The sequence below is a fragment of the Oreochromis aureus genome, linkage group 3 (genome assembly GCF_013358895.1).
Source record: "Oreochromis aureus strain Israel breed Guangdong linkage group 3, ZZ_aureus, whole genome shotgun sequence".
Lineage (NCBI taxonomy): Eukaryota > Metazoa > Chordata > Actinopteri > Cichliformes > Cichlidae > Oreochromis > Oreochromis aureus.
This window is the reverse complement of record NC_052944.1, coordinates 51,144,277-51,154,248: the sequence shown is the minus strand read 5'-3', so window position 1 is coordinate 51,154,248 and position 9,972 is coordinate 51,144,277. Positions and strand designations below refer to the sequence as shown.

Genomic DNA, 9,972 nt, shown 5'->3' with positions numbered 1-9,972 from the left:
ACGCTATCGCAGCATTGGGTCCTGATCCTCTAGACTGTGAGACAGCTTTTTCCTGCAAGCCATCAGACTCCTGAACTCACTACCGGCTCTCCCACTCCCCCCCACACAAACCATTAACTGCCTCTATTCTACTCCACATACCACTGCCTTTGTAAATGCAGATACTGCTCTATCGACAATCCTACTTTCAAGAATCCTGCTAATGTAGGTCACTTTAAATCACTCATACTGTAAAGTGTAAAGCTGCTACGCTGGTCATCTTAAACCACTTCAAGGTCACTTTAAATCTCAACTGTAAATTGTAAATTTAGACTGTTATTGATCCTTTTAACCTTGAAGTGTATATTTATTCCTTTTACCTTTAACTTAGTCTTAGAGTGTATATTTATTTCTTACTCCTATATTTATTGTTGTTTTTTTTGCACTGTATATAGCAGAGATGACAATAAGGTTTACTTTGACTTGACAAGATTAAATTTTTTGATATGTCTGACAAAAGGTAATTTAGAAAGCTGTACACATCTGAATAAATGACAGGTGCCTAGGAGGAGAAAAGATTTGTTAAAAAAAAATGATTATGGCCTTTGGACACTGTCTCACTATTATTTTTATGGAATTACAGTGGCCATTGTCAGGTATAAATAAACAATGTTCACACAGTCACATATTTACTCCCATCCACCAAGGAATAATACAATCTGCCATTTGGGAAATACTAATGTTACACCCCTCTAGTTGGCAGGAGGAGTAACACAACTCCAATAAGTCGGTACAAGTGTTGTAGCAGATAACAGTTTTAATGGGTAATTTCTCTTTCAAAAAAGAACGTCTCCAAGCCATACAACAATGTGGGGGGAGAAATGGACCGTTGGGTTCTGGTTTGATCCTTGATCCTTTTTTTTTTTTTTTTTCTCACAACCTATTTGAGCTTTACTACAGGAGGAAAACAAAGAAGAAGAAAAAAGGTCCCAATCCTCAACTCACAAAATAAGGTCAAACAATACATGGGTGGCCCCAACCTTCTTACCTAGTGTATTTAACAGAAAACATCATACGTGTGGAAATGTACAGGGTCCTCCAGACTTACCTAGTCCTCTTTCTCCCACCACAAACTTTGCACAAACAAATCAAATGCTCCAGGACAGCACAACATATGTACCAAATGATCTTTAGCAAGCAAGGAGGAAAGGGCCACCTATAGCCACAAGTGAGTTTTCTTTTATAAGGGTGTCCTCACTCCTGGTTGGTCCATTCAAAGCCTCCTCCCTCCAATTAGCTGGAGATTCCCAAATTGGCACGAGCCTGCAGTCTGTGTACCTAGGGAAAATGGCAAGCAAAAAGAGGAAAGACAAAAAACAAAAAAAGCAGACAGCCTGCAGACATGTAACACCCCCACCCTTACAAGTCCAAACAAAATGTTTGGAGCTTTCAAAGACAAAAAAAACTGATTACAGGGCATGGGACAGTGCATCAACTAAGACATTTTCTGTCCCTTTTTTATGGCAGATTTGAAAGTTATAATCCCAGATGATTAAAGACCATCTCATAATTCGTAACTGGTGGTTGTGATTGCAGCCTGCAGACACGTAACAACTAAGTATTAGATACATCACCAATGTGTACTATTAGTCAAATAATTTAAAGAAAATTATCTTTAAATTCGTAGCAGACCCTTTGTAGAGTGTCTTCTTTTATTTCTTTTCATTATCAGCCAATAGTTTTAACCTTCCAGTGAGAAAGTTATGAACAGCTCTAAGATCAGTGTATATATATATACACACACTGAAACCAGTAATAAAACATGCACTTGTATATCCTGCAGTCAGTGGATGCTCTCCAGAGCCTATACAAGTTGACTAAAGCTACACTTCAGGGTACTAATAGGTGGATGACACCCAATGGAATGTTTGGCACATTACAATTACTGTGTCAACACTGTTTTAATGCTGTGTTAACAACATCTGCTTGATTTTAAAAAATCATTGCCCAGAACCTGGATAAAGAGTGTGGAGAGAAACCAAACTAACTGACATCTGGACACCGAATGAGTGAATAGTCCTGTTTGCATAACCAGCTGGTGATAAAGTGCTAACTGAATGAAAGAGAAGTGTCTATATTTAAATGTATGCGATTATAATAACAAAAATATGATTGACTGAACAGAATGTCAATTGCAGAATTTAATTCCACCAGTTCCACAATATTTAGTTTAGTCTTGTATCTGTGTTTCCAATACCTGCAAACCTGGATCCAATTTTGACCTGCCCTACACCCACAACAAGACATTAACTTCAGAGGTTTTTAGGTCTGGTTGGGTATAACAGGTGTGTTTAACGGCAATTTCTTAATGGTGGTAACGCCAACCGTTTGCGTAGTCCAGCTCTGCCTTTTGCGTGAACCCTGTTCTAAAAATCCACAAGTTAACCAAGCCCTTCAAGCTGGATGTTGATGCCAGTTCCACTGGAGGCAGAGGACTATTGCTATAAAATAGAGTAGATGGTATAAGACAACCCATGTCTTACTTCTCAGGCAAGTTTAAACAATGCTAATTGCCCATTGATGGTTATGTTGGTTCCAGTGCCGACCCAGTAGAAGTACACTGATCATAATCATAATTGTTCTAGGTCTCCCACACCTGACTGCTAAAACTCAACAGCATTCTGATCATTTGAGGAACCTCGTATCTGTCTCCAGCAGCAGGTACTCCTTGCCAATTGGCCACATGACTCTGAGAAGTGCATAGCTGCTGCATTAGTGCTGTTTTTGCTAGATGAATTTAAGAAAGATAAGCTAAAAGTGACAAATTTGTTAGACCTGTTTGATATTGTAAAATAAATTCCTTTGACTGCAATGCTAATTTAACTGGAGGCTTAGTCAATGGTTTTCTCTCCTGACACTTTGTGTTACACTCCACTTGGGCAAATGTAATAAAAATCCCTCAGTGGATTATTGCTTTAACAAAGCATTAAATCTCTGAGTCTTTGTGAATAAATGAATGAATGATGGCACTTTAAGTGTGAAACCACCTTGACTATGTACTTTATAGTATCTTTACATGAATAATCTATAAAACAAATTGATCCATTTGTTTTCTGTTTTTTGGTGAGACTCAGAATATATCGCAGACAGGTCACAGGCAAAAGAGTCATCCATTTACTCTCACATTGGCATCCCGGTTTAGAAAGTAATTTTGAAAATAACAGACATCACCTAAACAGCATATAGGATAAAGGAAAAAAATGGGCACAGTATAGGGCAAGTCAGTAACATGTTGTCTTCTTGAAAGCAATGGAAAAGTGCACAGACATGCTAGTGACAGTAGGCCTAATCTCCATAATATCCAAAGAGTCAAAATTTTATAGTTCTGGGATGTCCTAACTTAAAATAAAGAGCCAAGAAATTGGTCCAGACATGCATCACAGGCAAATGACAAGCATAATTCACAAAAAGCAGCAGGTGAAATGGATAAACAATCACAGCAGTGTCGCAGAAATGTGTCAAAACTGCAACAGATGCAACAATTTGTACAGTCTGTGTCCTGGCTTGAAGTTGTACCTGCACACACAGACAGATACACACAAACATGTCAGTGCCATCCAAAATGACTTTTTCCATAATTTAATCATTGTAGTTAATGTATCTATTTATGTAATAATAACAACTGAAATACAGACTTATGACAAATGGGAGAATAATGTAACTGTTAGTGTGAATCATTCAAATCAAATGTATGCATAATCAGCATCATTAATAATCACACATTCATCTAAAAAACAGTCAAAGTTAGCCAGAGATGAAAATTGCTTCATATGAGTGAAATGTAGTAGTTTTCAGAAATGTTTACCAGCCTGTTCATGGTCATCCATTCCAACCAAGGGAAAGACAATGTGATTACAATGTCAGAGTAAAGGTCATCTTGAGGACCTGAAAAGAAATATGACAGGAGCAGTTAAAACAAAGCAAGCCAAAAAAACCAAGAAAAACCAACAACAAACAAACAAGTAAAACCTTTACTTAACTGCTACAACTGTCAAAATGATAAGAAATATATATAAATTGAAAGTTCTCATCATTGTAAATCATATGTATAATCTATTATCATATGTATACCTGTGCAGAAAAGAGTTTAGTTTTTTAGCACCATGTTACTTTCTTTGTTGAATGATATCATTGTTAGAGTACAACCACATTAAATTACTACATGTTCTCTTGTAGTTACATTTAAATAAAAAACAACTGATTAGATGCCTAAACTGTTCTTTGATTGTGAAAAATGACAACAGAGAAACAAGAAAGAGAAATACGTGTAAAAGTGTGAATATGTTTAATTCTATTTATTTAGTTGTTTTCTGTTTCCTTTTATTAAAGTATTTTCGTACCTACATTCTCAGATGGCGCTGAAACAATGTTCACTGGAGCTGTTGGAACATTGACAGAAATAAAATATGATGATCCACAGTCAATTTTTTTTTATCTTATTGAATTACTTGTAATGTGACATTCAGTTTAGAATTTAAAAGGCTATCAAATGTGTGGCAAAAATTATGATAAAAACTTGAAACAAACCAAAAACAAACAATAGTTTAGTCAGGTATCAGAAACATCAAAATTATTAATTTAAGTTAAAGAGAGGGTGAAACCTGAGCAATACATCGGTATGACCTGTGTATTAGTATATAGCAAAGACACAAAACATACCTTTTGATGCAACATAAATGTGAAGTTAAATGATGAATTCCATCACTGACATCATTATGCTTGGTAAAATCAAGGTGCTGGCAGTGCTCCACTGTCTGTCAAAAGGAAGTGATTTAAACAGAAAAGCTACAAGAGAAACTGCAATGTGACCGGTTTAAAGGAATCTGGTGAAACAGCTATTGGTTGAGACCAGAGCTGTTGAAATTATGTTGAAATTATGGTGCAATACTGGAAGAGGATGTGAGAGAAGGACAGAACACATAACAACAATCCTCAGTGAATCTTGGAGCAGACCACAGCAACCTTCTGAACAGAATCCTATGACCACCACTAGCAGACATCCAAGAAAGGGTCCCCAGGATATAGAGTTAGACAGCACCAGGGCCTGAACTGATTCACACTTACTGGCTAAAGAAGCTGACTGCACTGGGTGAGTGTCTATCAGCACAAATGAACCAGCTGCTATTAGGCCAGAATCAGAACTGTGATCTCAATAAATAATAATAATAATACATTTTATTTGAAAGCGCCTTTCAAAACACTCAAGGTCACTGTACACAGTAGAGTAAAAAGCAAGATAAAAGCAAGGAGTTTACACAATCATAAAAGCATAAGACATAAACAAATTTAAAATAGTCGAATGGAGAGGTTATGTGGGATAAGCTATTTTGAACAAGTGGGTTTTGAGTTGGGACTTAAAGAGAGAGAAGGTAGAGATATTTCTTAAATCAGGAGGTAGGGAATTCCAGAGTCGAGGAGCAGAGCAGCTGAAAGCCCTGCTCCCCCCATGGTGGCAAGACGGGGAGGGGACGGAGAGTGAAAGGGAAGAAGAAGATCTGAGACAACGAGATGGGCGGTGATGTTAACCAGATCAGAGAGATATGGAGAGAGAGATGATGAATAGCTTTAAATGTGTACAAGAGTATTTTGAAATTGATACGATATTTGACCGGGAGCCAATGAAGCTGCTGCAGGACAGGAGTGATGTGGTGGACAGAAGGGGTCCTGGTGATGACACGGGCAGCAGAATTCTGGATGCGTTGAAGCTTGTGGATGGATTTTTGAGTAAGACCAAAAAGAAGTGAATTACAATAATCAATCCGGGAAGTAACAAGGCTATGGACAAGAATGGCAGTGGCATGTGAGGTGAGAAAAGGACGGAGACGATTAATGTTGCGCAATTGAAAATATGCAGACCGAGTAACATTATTAATGTGTGAATTGAAAGAGAGTACTGTCGAGGATGACACCCAAACTTTTCACAGAGGAAGAAACGAAGACCGGCAAGTTATTGATAGTAATAGAGAAACTGTTGGTTCTGGATAATGTTGATTTAGTGCCTACCAAGAGGAGCTCGGATTTATTACTATTGAGTTTGAGAAAATTAGAAGAGAACCATGAATTTAGTTCAGCTAAGCAGAGGGTGAGGGAGGATGGGGGAAGAGCAGAATCAGGTTTAGTGGACAGATAAAGCTGGGTGTCATCAGCAAAACAGTGAAAATGGATATTATATTTACGGAGAATGTGTCCAAGTGGTAGAAGGTAGATAATGAAAAGAAGGGGCCCCAGGACAGATCCCTGGGGCACGCCAGTGGTCAGAGGAAAGGGCTGAGAAGTAAAGGATTTGAGTTGAATGAACTGAGTGCGATCAGACAGGTATGATTTAAACCAGGCTAGTGGAGTATGGGAGAGACCGATGGAGGCTAGCCTACTGAGAAGAATGGAGTGAGAAATAGTGTCGAAGGCAGCGCTCAGATTGAGGAGAATAAGAATGGAAAGTAAGCCGGAGTCAGCTGCCATAAGAAGATCATTGGTTATTTTTATAAGTGCTGTTTCAGTGCTATGGGAGGGGCGAAAACCAGACTGGAACTGTTCATACAGATTATTATTAGTTAAATGTGAGTGGAGTTGTGTGGCAACTATTTTCTCAAGAATGCACTGTGATGCGTATTCACATGAACAAGATATGCACTGTGGTGCATATCTTGTACGTAAAATCTTTTATGTATTTCCATATGTATGGGCATAATATTAAATGGAAAGAGCAGGGCACATTTAATCAACATCATTTCAATGATGCTGAAATTCTCAGTGTTTTGCAAGTTTCTGTCTTAGCACAGAAACTCCAACAGATCTCTTGTAACTTTAGATTTGTGTAATACTACATTTAATGCAAGACAAGTGGTGACTGATTTTCCTAATGTGTTTTCTGTTTTGCCTGGTTTTTAGCATATATACTTAAAACGCTTTGGTCTTTATGCTCAGTAAAACACTATCTATGAATTCCTTTGTTTATATTTATATGACATATTCCTCCTAGATTAAAGGTGCAGAAGAGCACAAATTCTCCTCTACTTCTAAATAACAATGACCACTATGATTGCTCATAGATAACAGAACTGTTAGATAAAAATTTGATTATTGAGGCTTCAAGATGGCGGATTTTGACCGCTCCTGATCATAAGTGAGGAAAACTCCACAAAACTCCACAAACTCGATATAATAGTTGTTTTCATACTGTCAATGATATAAAATGCATGGAGGCAGATGTAAATCGACACAGAGGGGGTTACAAAAGTTACGGAGAAGCAAAAGACACCATACAGGATAACAACAACGAAGCTAGCATGAGAAAGAGCATGGAGCAAAACAAGGAAAACAAGCTAACAATGGTTACAGCAATCCAAAACTTAAGTGATCATTTCCGAGAAATGAGAAAAGAAATTAAAGAAGATCTGAATAACCTAAAGGCCAAGATGAACCAGAAACTACAAGATGTCATCGTGGATATCCGTAATCATGGCACAAGGTTGACCGAGGCAGAACAGTGTGTGAACAAACTCGACAGTGAACGTAGATCTGAGAGATGCGTTAATTCACAGCCTGGACCAGCAGAAAACTCTCCAGACCAAAGTCAGGAACCTGGAAGGAAGATCGTGCCGCACTAATGTGCGTATATGGAATTAAAGAGGGCTGGTGAGGAAGAGGGTATGATTGCATTTATTAACAGCTTCAAGAAGAAAGAACTTGGTCTTCCGGAAAACGAGGAGTTACAGATTGAGTGTGCTTGATTACTGAGACCAAAGCCGCAAGATACAGACAAGATCTACTCTGGTCAATTTTCAGAGGTATGACATAAAAGACAACATTCTGAGAGCAGCTTGGACTAAGAAAATTTCTTGTAGGGTAAAACTATCGCATTTACACACGATTTGCCGACTGAGATTAACACAAAGCTCAAAGAACTGAAGGACATAAGAAGACCCTCAAAAAACAAAAAATATGTTTTCAGACACCACACCCAGCTAAAATGAGAATTCATTGGGACAGTGACCCACACCTGTACAAGAGTGTATCAGAAGTGGTAAAGGATATGAAGAGGCAGAGATGCCATACCGTATGGACATCAACTGGGAACAAGTCCTCACCATATGCGCACACTGGTATAAGGACTCTGAACGTGTCCATGAAAGGGTTCATGGATTTCACAGACAATATGTATAAACCATCTTGTGTTAAGTTTCAGTGGACAAAGTGGCCAAAATGCTTTTTATTTTTTTATTTTTTTATTTTTTTTACTCTACAAGTACTGTTTTCTAATCTTAGTTTATTATAATAGAGGACGATGTGTGTAACCTCTCTACTACAGCTTACTTAAGATTTATAAGGAAATGCCTATATCACATGCTGGCACTGAATGCAACGCCCCCATAACATATTTCCTGTTTACTTTATATCAGCTTTTTGTTTTTGCAAAAAGAAAACACACTGTTCTGATCAGGACTGAGAGGGATGCTTAAAACGCTCAAAGGAGAATGGAATGTAAATTGACTTAACAACACTGTTAAGAGGAGTAGGGTCATGTCTAAGATAAAGTGGGAAAAATACAGGTTATATTCCTCCAAGAAACTCATCTATCTCAAACAGAGCGTGAGAAATTAAAGAAATTTGGATTCACAAATACAAGTTTCTCCCAAGTCTCCGAGTCTACTACCTTGCTGCTCAATTCATAATAGCCAAAATGGTCTGATGATGCTTGTGAGGCTTGATGGAAAGAAATGGAGAATATGTGTGGGGATATTCCAATACAGGCCCTGATGGGAGATCAGAAACTGACAACAGCTTGTCAGAAAGAATTGGGCCCCCAGGCATTAACACAACTGATTTAAATGGCTAAATTACCTCCTCAACATGTCCTGCAGTTCTCCAGAGGCCTGGTAATGAACTAATTATTTGATTCAGGTGTGTTGACCCAGTGTGATATCTAAAACCTGCAGGACACTGGCCCTTGAGGCCTGGAGTTGGACACCCCTGCTCTGTGGGATATAAGTCAATTATTTCTAAACTCTACCAGGGTATGTTAAAAAGTAGAAGAACCTCAACAGATTATACAAAGAAAGAGAGAGATTGTCTGCTGTTATATCTTCTGGGCAATGGGACAATATGTGTAAGACTGCCACTTCACCTCTTCTTCTGCCTACTGGGGAGAATAGGTTGAAAAACCTTGGTACAATTTTTCATAACGCCAAAAGAACAAGTAGGTGGAAATTCCTCATACTGGAGGAGCTGTGGGGAAACTGTTGCAAAGCACACATACATATTCTGGTCCTGTCAAAAACTTTCAAATGTTTGGGAAGATGTTATATGAAAGATAGAACAGACTATAGGCTTTAAATCAAAACAACGGTCCGTCATAACATTTTATTTAGGAGACTTACCTGAGGAATTAACAAAGAACGATAAATATCTACTGTAGTGCTGTCAGCGTTAATGCGGACTGATCTGTGTTAATGTGCTAAAACAAGCTAATCCACATTAACCAGTTAATGCAGACTGGCCCATGTAAGGGGTTACTTGGCATTAACGCGTTAATGCAACTTAAATGCGTTAAAGCTGTCATCACAACTAACGCAATTAACAATTAACCCATCAGGAGCGCAGACCGACTCAAAAACCTTGAAATGTCTCTGTCAACGTATTTTGGGCAGTTTGTCCAAAGTTTGTGCATTCTGCATTCCAGATGGGTCGAGTGCGCTAAAATCAGTGATTTTCAGACTGCTTGATATTTTTTTTTAATTATTGTTTGTTTGTTTTCTTCTTTTTCCTAAAAAAAATATGTAAAACCTTCATTAAAAACTAGCTAATAAAAAAAATGATTGTTAAAAAAGCTATTTCCTTGTATGATTTTTAAAAGAGAGAGGGATTACTAACAGAAGTAAAGACTGAGGTTTTACCTTTTCACCTTTTTTAAATCTTTTATTTTTAGCTACCTGT

At 37.9% G+C, this 9,972-nt stretch overlaps 1 long non-coding RNA gene across 2 annotated transcripts; it reads right to left on the bottom strand.

Moving 5' to 3' along the window:
• Nucleotides 1-781: 781 nt before the first annotated feature.
• On the bottom strand, nt 782-4,785 carry LOC116335129. Of its 2 annotated transcripts, none has more exons than XR_004200617.2 (4): nt 4,699-4,785; nt 4,380-4,418; nt 3,845-3,924; nt 782-3,555 (listed from the first exon to the last, which is right to left on the bottom strand). It is a non-coding gene; the product is annotated as an uncharacterized LOC116335129 (long non-coding RNA). The 2 variants fall into 2 exon arrangements; XR_004200616.2 differs by having other exon boundaries at nt 4,384-4,418.
• Nucleotides 4,786-9,972: the final 5,187 nt, after the last annotated feature.